Here is a 13,960-nt window from a genome sequence, read left to right as displayed (position 1 = left end):
TGGTTATATTTGGGCCCATCCAGGTAGTCCAGGAGAATCTTCCCATGTGAGAACCATTACTTTCATCCCACTGGCAAAGTGCCTTCTGCCATTTAAGGTGACATCCACAGGTTCTGGAGAGTAGAATGTGGACATTTGGGGGCAATGGTATTATTCAGTCTACTACAAGGTAGATACTATTATCTTTCTCAGACGTAGGAAATGACGTTTAGGGAAGTAGTTTGTCTCAGGTCTACAATTTCCAGAGTAGAGACTTAAATTCTGCCACTGACACTTTAGGACACACCCTAAACAACTTGAATCTGTGTCCTTAACTACTGCATAATCCTTGGTTAAGAGTCACACTCAGGTATCAAGACCCAATTGAATACAACACAAGTACTGTCTCCTCTTTCACTATGTTTGCCTGGTGTACTGATGAATCTTGCCCAGAGCAGAAGAGTTCAGAAAATTGTTATGCAGGTTTACGAAGAGAAAGCATTTACTGTTTGACGTGCCCGGAGTAACGGAAGGCTTTTTCAAATAAAATATGCCCCCAAATAGTCAAGTGTCACAACAGAGGTAACCCCGTGGGAGTCACGAGGAGACTAAAATTAGCTCCAGTTGTGCAGGAGAGAAAAGTTTCACTGAAGGCAGGTGTAGTTCAGCCAAGCCCTACAGCACAGAAGTAGGAATGTGGGTATGTACGAATGGGAAACACTTTAATGCAGAATGGATGAGAAATATGCATTCGACCTATTCTAAAACAACTGGCTTATTAACTCAGTAAATCGATTTAGTCAGTCAAACTAGCTTTAGCTGATTACTTATCCAGGGAATAGCTGTTTAGAGTAATTTTTGTCATAGAACAGTAAATATGGTTGAACTATAGCTTTAGGCTTGCTAAGTGAAATAGATTGCTCTAGATGATTTTCAAGTGACTTACTTGGTAGTACTCACGAAATTGGGGGTTAACAATTGCTTAAGAAAACAAAGAGAATTGATTTTAAATAAAGTACTTACTGTGTGAACTATCTGTTCAGTAGCTCATGTTAAACGGATGTTTATAATCCCCATTGGACAACCAACTACTTTTTTGCAAATGGCAATGTGAATTGCTCTCGCATAAACTATAGCAATGACCACCTATCTAATTTGTTGTCCAAACCAGAAATCTTCTAACAATACTGGTGTCCTAATAAAAATAAGCACGAAGGGAACACACACTGGGTGTCTCCCGTGTGCCTGTGCATGCATCTATATCTCACTGAAGCCCCATAACAGCCCCCAAGAGAGGGACTCTGAGTGTCCCCATGCTGCTTGTGGAGAAACAGGCACAGGAAGGTTCAATAGTCTATCTACCTAATATCACACAGAGGGTGGGAGAGCCCGTTTTTAAAGCACCTGCCTCCAATTCCAGGTGCCAGGAGCCAGGCTCAGCCTACAGCTCTCTTCTGCTCGCCTGGAGGTGAAACAAGGTGTCATGATTAGTCAAATCCCGGTCTTCACTCATCAAGGTAGCTTGAACACCTGCACGTCCTCCAAGTAGCATGTAGCATAAGCAATAAGATGTTTGCCCCGTGATCGTCCAGGAACTTGGAATCAGCTGTGCCTGGTTAGGCTGAGCTGGTTTAGAGTGGAGAGGACCACCCATCTTCCACCTGGGCAAGTGCCTTTTGACCTCCTGCCATCAGAGGGCCGAAAACTCCAGCCTGAGAATGTGCTGAGGCCTGTAGCCTAGTTACGCCAGCTCAGAACAATGATGAGCACACGTTTTTCCAATCACCTTTCCTCATGCTCCCCATGCCTCATACTGCCCTGGCTTCTTTATTCTTTATCCCACAGATACCCAAAGCCCCTTGCCTTTGGGGAGGCGGATTTGAGACCTATTGTCACGTCACGTCCTCGCTTGGCTGCCCTGTGAATAAACCTCCTCTTTGCTGCAAACCTCAGCATTTCAGTGTTTTGGCTTGCTGCGCCTCAGACGGAAAGGTTGGGAGCAGTGGTACAGGACCCTTGCATGTGAGGGAAGCTGGTTCCTAGTAGTCACATTGCGGATGTTTTCTCCTCTCGGGGTGGGGGTGGGGCAGACATCCTGCTCTTCCGGAAAGGGAGAAACACAGGTGCCAAACCCTTGCCCTCAGCGTCACCGTCACCTAGGAGCTTGTTAGAAGCACAGAATCCAGGCCCCACCCAGAACTACTGAATACCAGCCTGCATTGAACAAGATCCCCAAGAGAGGCATACCCATATTAAAGTTGGACAGGCACCAAGCTGTCATCGTCTTCTCCGCAGCTAATGAAAACGAAGCAAAGATTCATCCCGAGCCGACTCTGCCTCAGTCACCTGGATATCCCATGAGCTCATTTAATCCTCCCCAGAACCTGCAAATGAGACTGAGGGTCAGAGTGGTCTAGCACCCAAGGTTCCATAAAAGGACATGACCAAGGCTCACTGGAGCCCAGACCTCCAAAAAAGAAGGCCCCTGAGCACAGCATGGCACCACCACAGCCCAAACCGTGGGCCTGGAGGGTAGGCCAGGCTCCCCACGCAGAGTTCACACCATTCGACAGATGCCCACAGCAGACCACAAGGCAATATGAGAAGTAACTTCTGATTGTGGAATCTCTGAATTTTGAGATTGAAAGAAAACAATCTGTTTTCGGGGGATGGTTAAAACAGTTCTACCAAGGAGTAAAGAGAGGGCATCTCAAGGCTCCTTCTGGACTAAGAATTTAAGGCCTACTTATTGAGAAATGCTCCGTGCATTTGCTCAGCCCTACGTCAAGATGAAGTTCTCTGTGCCCTAGAAGCTTAGGTTCTAAAAAGGCCACAGAAATGGGTGAGACCTAAAAAATGCCAGAACAATGCAACGGCCTTAATCAGACTGTCTTTGCTTTGCCTTGCTTACAAGTCACTGACTTTAAACTGAATATGGTGTCATGTCTTTATGTTTCTTGAAGCTTTTTTTTTCAAAAGATCATATAAAGATTTTCTTCCATGGTAAGACTTTTATATTGTATTTTTCTTAAACTGGACTGTGGTACATTTACCCTCCATCAGATGATTGCTTATAACTCACCTTGCTTTGTTAAGAATACCGCTAGAGGCTTCTATGTCCCTACTAAAGAAAATACAATTTCAGGCCCATTGAAACCAATGAAAATCCAAGATTTCAGAGCACAAGATAATGAAAATTCTCTCTATCCGCGTCTTTTACTGCTTTTAATCTGTTAACAGTCCCTAAGTGTGTCAGATGAAAGGTACTGTCGCGGGAATTGACATCATTAACAGCATTCCATACAGGTAAGTCTTGATTGTTCCAAGTTCTCAAAAAGTTGGACATATTTACTGCCTCTATGACATCTCTAGGGTGTGTGGAAGAAATATAAAAGAGGCCTGTACAATGTATTTCTCCAAATATACACACAAATAGTTTGCACATACAAACAGGGAAACCTTATAAATAACGTATGGGGAGCAAAGGATTGTCGGTAACGGAACTACTCATTTCGAAAGACAACACTGTCACCAAGTGTCCCCTCACCAAAACTGACTGGGAATTTTTAGGGGCCACCAAACCAGAGATGGAGATTTTTAGGCACATTCTTGCCAGAAAAGAGAGCCTAGGGCATAAACCACTCAACTTGTTGGCACGAATGCCAGGGCAACCCAAGCAAGTGGATATACAAGCCTACGTAACGCTTGGAAGTAGGAAGCTTTGGGGGACTACACCTGGGCTGGTACTGGCCTCCCTCCCCAAAGGGACAAGGAGAGCAGAAACCTGGATGGAGTCAAGAGAGAGAACAAAGAAAGGCAAGGCTGGGTATGGAGCAACGTGTGGATCCAGGAGCATGTGTCTCAGAACTGCCGGGGCTCTGCAGACCAGCTGCATCCCCATTCTCCTTGACCCTCATGGGTATAATGAACTCAGGATGGGCGCATCCCGGCTGCCAAGTCACTTCCACCTGTCCATGGAGTTGACAGTTACTTGCTCACAGTGAACCAACCTCTCTGGACCTAACAGCTACTGCAGGAGGCGGTAGTGGAGAACAAGGTGACGACAACGACCAGATGCGAAGGAGGAAGAGACGTTCAGCGGACCGACTGGGTGGACTGATGGTGTGGGGTTAAGTCTGCAGAGCTAAAGGGGCCAGATGTAGAAAAGGGAAGGGGAACCATGAGGATATGGTCAAGCCCCATCGTACGGATATTTCATCCATATGTTGTATGCAAATCCCATTCAATTTGCTCTGAGTGAACAAGAGAGAACAAAATTATCCTTTAAACCATGTCAGTGACTTTATTTACCATCTCATTTGATGAGCTCATAGCCCAGGGTCAGAGGGAAATGGGAGCTGTGAGTCTGCCATCTCTCAGGAAGTCTCAGGCCTCAGAGGCCCCTCAGAGCCAAACTACCTCACCTTTTGCACTTTTCAAGCAACGTTATTCCTAAGTGTGAGTCACCCTCTTCATCAGGTTCTCCAAGAAACAGCAATCTCTCCCAATGAGAGAGGAAAAATGGGCTACTTTGGCTTGCTGAGGCACAATATGTAGTTCTCCAAAATGGTACCTGCCTGGGGATTTTTCAAGAAAATTAAGCATCAGTGGTGATTTGTTTGTCTTCACATAACGTATGACCCAGATGTGCTGAGAAATAAGAAAAGGACGAACGAACCAAGGGCGGCTGATCCAAGGAGGCAAGGGGCAACTTCCACAGCCTACGTGGAAAGCTAGAGGGAGGGAACATCCAGCTGGTGGGAGCTGAAGACAGGGGCCAGTCCTCCTTGGGCTCGGGATGCCACCCCCTCTTCCTACATCTTCATGCTCTCCTTCTCTGTGGCCCCTCCCAGCCATATTAAAGAGCCACAAGGAAATGCTCTCCTCCATTCCATTCTCCTGTCCTCCTATCCACCCCTCCCTTCTTTCCCTTTGCCATCAATTTCTTGACTTGCCCCCCATTTCTCCCCTCCCATCCACACTGCAGTCTGGTTTCTGCCCCACTACTCTCGTGAAACTGATCTCCTTGAAGCCCCCAATGATTTCTCCGTTGACAAGTCCAGGGCACTACTTCTCAATCCTTATCTTTGTGACCGCCACGCCGAGTCAGATCTTAAACAACGTCTCTGTCTTGAAAATCTCTTCCCTTGGCTTCCGCGCCACCTTTCCTTTTCTTTCCATGAGACCGATCACAACCAGTGCTGCGGATTCCATCGAATTAAGGAATGCTGTTGCCTACATGTGTGAATGAGCTCAAGTGAGTAAAGTACTGAAGTAGAGGACAGCGAAAGTGAAACGTCTTCATGAATGTCCACGTGGCTGAGCAGCAAGTTAACCTTTCCTGCATGTGCTAAAGAAGAAGAGTTGGGTTTTATTTTATTTACTTTTCCCTGGACTGTGTTGAATGACTATCATCTACAAGTTCAGGCTCCTTTTGGCTGAGGATTAATGCACTGGGAGAGCTGAGAGAAAACTGAACAATAGAGCTGTCTTTTTCTTGACCAGTTCACCTTAGTTTCCCAAACTCTAAGTCTTTCCCGAATTCTTTCTCCTTTTTAGTGTAGTAAAAGGAACATAACACAACATCCACCATTTGGATCATTTTACAATTCACCGTACCATTCAGTGGAATTTACTACTGTCACAATGTTGTGCAACTATCACCACTGCCGAGCTGCAAAACATTTTCATCAACCAAGAGGAAACCTACACCCATTTTAAGGAGTCATTCCCTATTTCCCTCTCTTCCAAACCCCTGGTAACCACTAATGTAGAATCTTTTCTGTGTGTATGGATTTGCCACTGCTGGACATTTCATATAAATGGAACCATACAATATGTAGCCTTTCATGCCTGACTCCTTTCACTTAGTTGCATCCATCATGTAGCATGTATCAGAAATCCACTCACTGTTATGGCTGAATCCTTCATACCCTTTGAATACAAAATTAAACATACGCTGAGAATGAAGCTCTGTTTTAATGGCACATCTATGAGGCCAATTCATTGAAAGAAGCTGAAGATGGAGATATTGTTGTGAAATGATAATCGTTGAGAAGCCTCAGCCAATTGGATAACGAAAAGTTTGGGAAATGTTGCAAAAAATTATCTGCTTTGTATTAAAAGCCTATTAAACAAGGATGCAGGAGATTGTCTTTTTCTTGCAGGTAACTTAAATGAGGCAGAAAGAAATAACTGCCCTTTAAAACACATTTTGAAAGGATTTTATTTATTCTTAATAGACGAATGGGAGTACAGGAAGTTCACATCCAATATGGACTCCCTGTCCAAACACTGTTTATCGTTCTAGCCACCACTATCGAATTATATTTCTTGAGAGTAAGGCAGCTCAATTCCTGCATATTACTTTCTAAAATTCATCCATCAAATCCATTAATACAGTATAAACAAGAGTTGTTCAAGTTTAAGTGCACTTCAAATATCAGGTATAAAGAACCCCCAGTAAGAAAAAGAATCCTATATCTCTTGCCAGAATGTGGTCAGCTCTGGGGTGCTCTGCTAGCTGAAAGACACATTCATTATTAAGGGGATAGAGGCTGTTTAAGTGGGATGAGAGCCAAAAAATTTTAACTACATATATGTGTGAAGAACAGTGCTAGGTTATCTCATATTCTATATCAGTCAAGGCTCACCATTTTACATACGTGAAAAGCAAAGTTAAAAGTGTATTAGTAGGGCTTCCCTGTTGGCGCGGTGGTTAAGGATCCACCTGCCAGTGCACGGGACACACGTTTGAGCCCTGGTCCGGGAAGATCCCACATGCCACGGAGCAACTAAGACCATGTGCCACAACTACTGAGCCTGCGTGCTAGAGCCCGTGAACCACAGCTACTGAAGCCCACGCACCCAGACCCCGTGCTCAGCAACAACGAGAAGCCACCACAATGAGAAGCCCGCGTACTGCAACAAAGAGTAGCCCCCGCTCACCGCAACTAGAAAAAGCCCGCGCACAGCAACGAAGAGCCTAGGCAGCCAAAGATAAATAAATAAATACGTCTATTTTTAAGAAAAGTGTTTTAGTAACTTACTAAAAGGCACGCAAGCAGGAAACGTGAGCAAGAATTCAATCCCAAATCTGTCACACTGAAGTTTAAGCTAATACTTGAGATTAATAAAAGCAGCACTAATTAAAAGTTCAGAGATATTTTTTATTTCATACTTTCACTAACGCTCTTTGGAGATAAATCATGTCATTTATATGGGCCTTAGTTTTCACAACTTTAATAGTTGGAAGCTTGACTAGATGATCTGTATGTAGTCTTCCAATTCTAAAATGTTCCACTAATTTGGATTGCTACAATAATTGCCCTTGCAATACATGCATGCTGCCACCAAGTAGCAGTAGAGACTACTAGTTCCTTTTTTACCCCTAGTGGGGGTGCATTTTGACAGCAGACTTATCCGTCAATAGTACAACCTGTTAGTATAACTATAAGATAACAAAATAATCTGGTATTCTTTCCTGTAAAAGAGAAGCTTTACATTGTGTCTGTGAATCGTACCAGAATCACCTGTAGGTTTTTAAATATAGAGGAAATCCTGAACCCACTGAATGAGACTCTTCAGAGACAGGACTTGGGCATCTGGAATTTTGGGTTCCCATCATTTGTATATTTTATTTCATTTCATTTTTGCCTACGTACAATATTTGTCACGTCCTTTTGAATCTTTAAAACTTTCTTTTTGTTTTAAATTTTAGAATATTCCATAATCTTCACCTACTTTTCATAAGGTGTTATCTGTTATGTTTATTCGATCTCGTGCTTCTCCCGGTTAAGACTTCTTTCTTTCCTTTTTTTTTTTGTTTTTTTCGGGGCCCTGCCTCATGTCTTGCAGGATCTTAGTTCCCTGACCTGGGATTGGACCCCAGGGCCCCAGCAGTGAAAGCGTCATGTTCTAAATACTGGACCACCAGGGAAGTCCCAAGATTTCAGTTGTAAATGACTTCTTTCCCCACTCTAATTCATTCCTGGGATCAGTTTCATGTTTGGACATTAAAGCAACCTTGCATTGCCAGAATAAAGCTACTTTGATTCTGATATATGATTGTTTTACATACCATGGATACAGTTTGTGCTTCTCTTTACACATTTTGCATGCATGTTCAAAGGAGAAACTGGCCTGTGATTCTATTCTCGTAATATTCTTTATCGATTTTTTTGTTGCTGTTTTAAGATTCTATACTTTATGTTTTATTTATTTATTTTTGGCTGCATTGGGTCTTCATTGCTGCATGCGAGCTTTCTCTAGTTTCGGCGAGCGGGGGTCTATTCTTTGTTGCGGTGAGTAGGCTTCTCATTGCAGCCTTCTGACCCCATGGGCTTCTGACCCCATTCGTCAGTGCTACTTCAGGTCCTCACCCCTTCCCTTCTGACCCTGGGCGGTGAAATCCTCTTTCTGCGGCTGGCGTGCGGCAGAAAGTCAATGAGGCAAGAGTAGGTTTGGAGTATCCAAGGAGCAGAAAGGATGTCAGCGTGTGGAAAACAGAGCGAGCAAATTGGAGAGGAGAACGAAACAGTCAGAGAGGAAACAGAGGCCCAGATTTCTAGGTCTGTGGAGGCACTCTGAGGACTTTGCATTTTCTGTGAAGAAGCCACTGAAGAAATTTGAGTGACATGATCTGACTTATGTTTTAACAAGATCTCTCTGGATGCCACGCTGATTAGAGACTGTAGGAGAGCAAGGACAAGCCCCAGAAGACCAACAGTTGATTCAAAGAAATGATTACTCAAACATGGTCCCCCTCCTCAGTGAAGACGCAGAGCAGCAATTGGCAAATAATGGCCACGAATCAAATCAGGCTCTCAGCCTGGATCTGTGGGACTGTGAGCTAATAATGGTTCTCACGTTTAGAAAGCTTGTTGAAGAGGAAAGAGGAGGAGAAGCTACAGAAACTGTATATGGCCCACAAAGCCTAAGATATTTAAAATCCAGAAAATGCTTTCCAACACCTGACGTAAAGCATGTGGCTGGTAGGAGGTCCTCAACCAAATTTGGAAGAGGAATACATGAGGCAGTTAGTTCCTGAAAACACTGTAAAGTGATAGGTGTCAAGAAACATTTACCCCTTCACCCTTAACCTTCACAAATGATGCCAGTTCCATTGAGCTATTGAAAAATACATTCTGCCTTTCAGAAAAATAACCCAGAGGACATTTTCTCACATACGCAAGGTCATAAACAACTGTCAAGTGAAGTTGAAATAGCAACAAATCAAATAATAACAAAAAACATTTTTACTGATTTTTAAATCTTACAAAGCATTTTCATGTTCATTATCTAATTTAATCCTCCAATCAACGTCATGAGATAGTTATTATTTCCCCATTAGAAATGACCACATATGAAATCCTGAGTGATTGCTCAACAAAAGCTGAAATCTTGAGTGTTACATCTATGAAGGCCATGGTTGGGTGTTTTCCCATGGGAACATTGGATGCTAAAATCCACAGGGATTTTCAGCTCAAGATGGCAGACTAGGAAATATATTTACTTTCTGTTCCTCCTGAAACCATATCTAAATAAAACTGTAGAAATACCAAAATGAATCAACCAATAAAAGCCAAGATATTCTGGAAGTCATCAACCACAGAAAGATTTCAACACATTTCGAGAAGGCAAACAATGAAATGGAGGAGCCATGAATAAAATAATGGAGAAAAAAAGGCTGAGCCTAAGTAAGGTCTGCACAAAGTCACTCAGCTTTTGCTGAGCTCTGGTTATAGTAAAGGGCAGAGGAAAGAAGAGGGGCTGAAAACAAGGAGACAAACGTCATTTTAGGAAAAACACTTCATTTAATGAGCTCCAGGGAACACTCAGCCTGCTGCCATACTAACTCATGAATTACAATGGATTGTTGGTAAGCAAGACAAGAAAACAGGGAAGAAACAAAAGAAACAAAAATCAAGACACTGTTTCTAACTGAACTCTTCTCAAATGAGATCGAGGAATTATGGTTCAATGCCACAGCTGTAAATCATTTCTGCTCTTGGAGAGGTTACAAAGGGCTTATAAAATTTCCCTTGTTTTCAGACAGAATTTAGGTCTGAGCAAAAGCTTTTGTGTCCTCCAACCCCCAAATTTATTGGGGATGGAAGCCCAGATTTGCTGGGACATACCATAAAAAGAATCTCAAGAGCAGAGGGTCAAACTGATTTTGGAATATATGAATTATGCCCAGTGTGAGTTTCAATAGGTTTATATATATATATATACATTTTTACTGATCTATATGATTTTGGGTTCTGAAACTTCTACATGTCACATGCGTGATACATAACAGACAATGTCAGCCCCAGGAGGGAGAAAACACTCCAATGAAGCAAGCCAAAGAAACGAGTTTTAAGCAAGCTCAAGTGATGTGTAGACCAGGATTGTTCAATCCCTACATGTCATGCTGAAGCTTCCAGCGCCTGAATAACATCACATGCTTCCCTTGTCCTAGACAGCCAAGAGTACGTCTCCTCTCTTGGGCATAAGAATCCCTAGAGTTACATATGTGTAGTAAAGAGTGGACCCAGCTGTCATACTCACAATGACCAAATTGTGTTGATCGTACTTTATACCAATACATCGCTCCACGCTGAAGTTGCAATAAATGATATACTTGCTTTCTAGACATGAATGAGACGCCTTACTGGATATACTCCAGGAAGGCCAGAGAAGCTGGCTTCTAATCCATACGGACCAATTCACTGGTGAATTTCTTTCAGGATAGCCCATGATTTATCTAGAATATCATCGTTACATATCTGGATCCTTCAAACTAGACAAAGGGAAAATACGGGCTTCAAGCCTCAGTTAGAAATATGGAATGGTGCCATGCTGACAACTGGTGCTCCCTGACCTGTATCTTCTGAGATTAGAACACAGTGTGGTGGATGACCAATTCATGCGTTGAACAAAAGAAGACCTCCCACAGGGCAGTGTAGCTGTTCGTTACAGGTATGGCACTTAGGGCTAAGTACCATAAGGACTACAAGAAAAAAAGAAAAACAAGTAACACATGAAGCATATACGATAAGGAGGCACCACAGTCCAGAGCACAAGCTCTGGAATCACACAGGCTTGGATCGAATCCCGGCTAAGCCACTACCATCTATATACCCTGAAGGACAGGCCAAGGTTTAAATGTTCTTTTACCAAATTTCAAAAAGGAAGTGAAGAAAGAACCTATCTGCCAGGAAGGGACATCGTGGGCTGCAGCATGCAGTCGGATCAGGGCTCTGCATCTCCTGCTCAGAAACCTTGGCCACCTGGCTCATGGTGATGCTGGCAGCTGAGCAGCCCTGGAGAAGGCGATCCTGTCTCCAGGTCTCGCAGAGGAGCTGGGGAGGTCTGCGGACGAGGTGGCCCACACCCTGGTAAGCTCTGGCTGCCTCCTGCCCTCAGGTCTGAGCAGGCTCTGGCCTCTGGGCCCCGTGGTGGGGAAGGCCTGGCCGATACATACGCAGGGCTGAGGGGCCTGCAGAGCCAGTCCCCAGGCAGGGTGAGCTCTGGAGGAGGCTTCCACAGTCCCCAACAGTCTCCGCATGGTGGCCCATCTGGTGCCAAACACCTGCCACCCACAGCCAGAAGTCCCAGCCACTAGAAAGTCCAGAAGGGGCCCCGCCCTTTGCCTTTGGGCCGGGGTTAAGCCAGCAGCTGGGCTTGCATGTGACCCCTGCCTCACCCCCTGCCCCGCCCGCTCTTTCTGTGACACGTACAATGGATATGTCATAAAGCCAGGCAGAGCCAGTGCTATAAATTCAGAGGAGTTAGAATCTAGGAAGAGGCTCTCCCACTTTCACTCTCTGCTCTCAGATCAGGCAGGCAGTACCTCTAATATGGAAGCTATGGACACCACACCTCCTTCACACGCTGTCCTCTTCCATTCTGCTCCTGTTTTCCCCAGCACCCCATTTACGGCTTTGGCGGGCATCGGTGCTTCAGCAGGAAGCACGTCAGACCCCGAACCTATGGACACCACACCTCCTTCACACGCTGTCATCTTCCATTCTGCTCCTGTTTTCCCCACCACCCCATTTACGGCCCTGGCGGGCATCGGTGCTTCAGCAGGAAGCACGTCAGACCCCGAACCTATGGACACCACACCACCTTCACACGCTGTCATCTTCCATTCTGCTCCTGTTTTCCCCAGCACCCCATTTACGGCTTTGGCGGGCATCGGTGCTTCAACAGGAAGCACGTCAGACCCCGAACCTATGGACACCACACCTCCTTCACACGCTGTCATCTTCCATTCTGCTCCTGTTTTCCCCACCACCCCATTTACGGCCCTGGTGAGCATCGGTGCTTCAGCAGGAAGCACGTCAGACCCCGAACCTATGGACACCACACCACCTTCACATGCTGTCATCTTCCATTCTGCTCCTGTTTTCCCCAGCACCCCATTTACGGCCCTGGCGGGCATCGGTGCTTCAGCAGGAAGCACGTCAGACCCCGAACCTATGGACACCACACCTCCTTCACACGCTGTCATGTACTATTCTGCTCCTGTTTTCTCCAGCAACCCATTTACGCCTTTGGTTGGCATCGGTGCCTCAGCAGTCAGCACCTCAGACCCCGAACCTATGGACACCACACCTCCTTCCCACGCTGTCATCTTCCATCCTGCTCCTCTTTACCCCAGCACCCCATTTACGGCTTAGGCCGGCACTGGTGCTTCAGCAGGCAGCACCTCTAACACCAAAGCTATGGACACCACACTTCCTTCCCAGGCTGTCATTTTCCAGTCTGCCCTGTCTCCAATAGAACCACTACCCATTTCACACCGCTGTTCCAAGTTCTGGGAACACACCACCCAGTGATAGCAATGCCTCAGCCCATGCCTCGACTCATTTACCTGCAACGTGAGCCAACAGACAGACCAACACTTCAAAGTTATGACAGAAAGTTGAGTAAGTTTATACGCTTGGAATTTCATTTATTATTATTAACAAGCACAACTGTAGTGCTTAGACTATAACAAGTACTATTCTAAGGGCTTACCAAATATTAACTCACTTATTCCTCATAATGGCAACCCTAGAGGTAGGTAATATTCATAATGTTCACTTTTCTGGGGGCAACTGAGGCCCAGAGACGTTGAAGAGCTTGCCTAATGCCACACAGTAAGTAGGTGGCAAAACCCGGGATTAAAACCAGACCGTCTAGACTTTCATCACTTTGCTGTGTCACCGTACTATAAGTTGTGGTTAGGGAAGGAACTCAATTGACAAGACTCTGAACTAAAAGGAGAAGGGAGAAATGAGAAAATGAGTGATCCTAGAAACTAGAGTAGAGTTAGGCTCAGAAATTTCTGGTGATGAGACCCGGAAGAAGAAGAACTTGGTTGGAATATTAACTTGGGGTAGTATCTGAATCCATGGAGAAATGGTTTTGTTTTCTGTAAAATTTAGAAAGGTCAGTTGGATGAAGATTAATGAAGACAAAAGTAGAAAGGAAAAGAAAAAGGTGCCTTAAGGGAGACATAACCGCTTCCCTCTACGTAGCCACAGGTGGGGTCCTGTGGGAAAGGATGGAGCTCTCTCTACCGGGTTGGTCACCAGGCTGAACAAGGAGAAACATGGCAACCATTGTACTGGTTTTGATGATCTCTCAAAACCAAGGCTTCAGTTTCCAAGAACGACCTACGGTAGCATAACTAGTGTGTGTCACACATGCCACTAAGTGTGTTTCCAGTCACACATTTTAATTGGAGAACTACTTCCTATGAGGTAGGCATCAGTTCCCTATGGCTGCTGTAACAAATGACTACAAATGTGCTTGCTTCTAACAAAACACACTTCTTTTCTTATGGTTCTGGAAGACAGAGGTCCAAAACCAGTTTCCCTGGGCTGAAACCAGAAGTCGACAGGGCCATCCATCCTCCTTCTAGAGGCTCTAAGCGAGAATCTGTTTGTTTCCTCGCCAGCATTCCTTCACTTCTGGCCACATCAATGCAACCCCAACTTCGTCA

The sequence above is a fragment of the Lagenorhynchus albirostris genome, chromosome 12 (genome assembly GCF_949774975.1).
Source record: "Lagenorhynchus albirostris chromosome 12, mLagAlb1.1, whole genome shotgun sequence".
Lineage (NCBI taxonomy): Eukaryota > Metazoa > Chordata > Mammalia > Artiodactyla > Delphinidae > Lagenorhynchus > Lagenorhynchus albirostris.
This window is presented reverse-complemented; position numbering follows the sequence as displayed.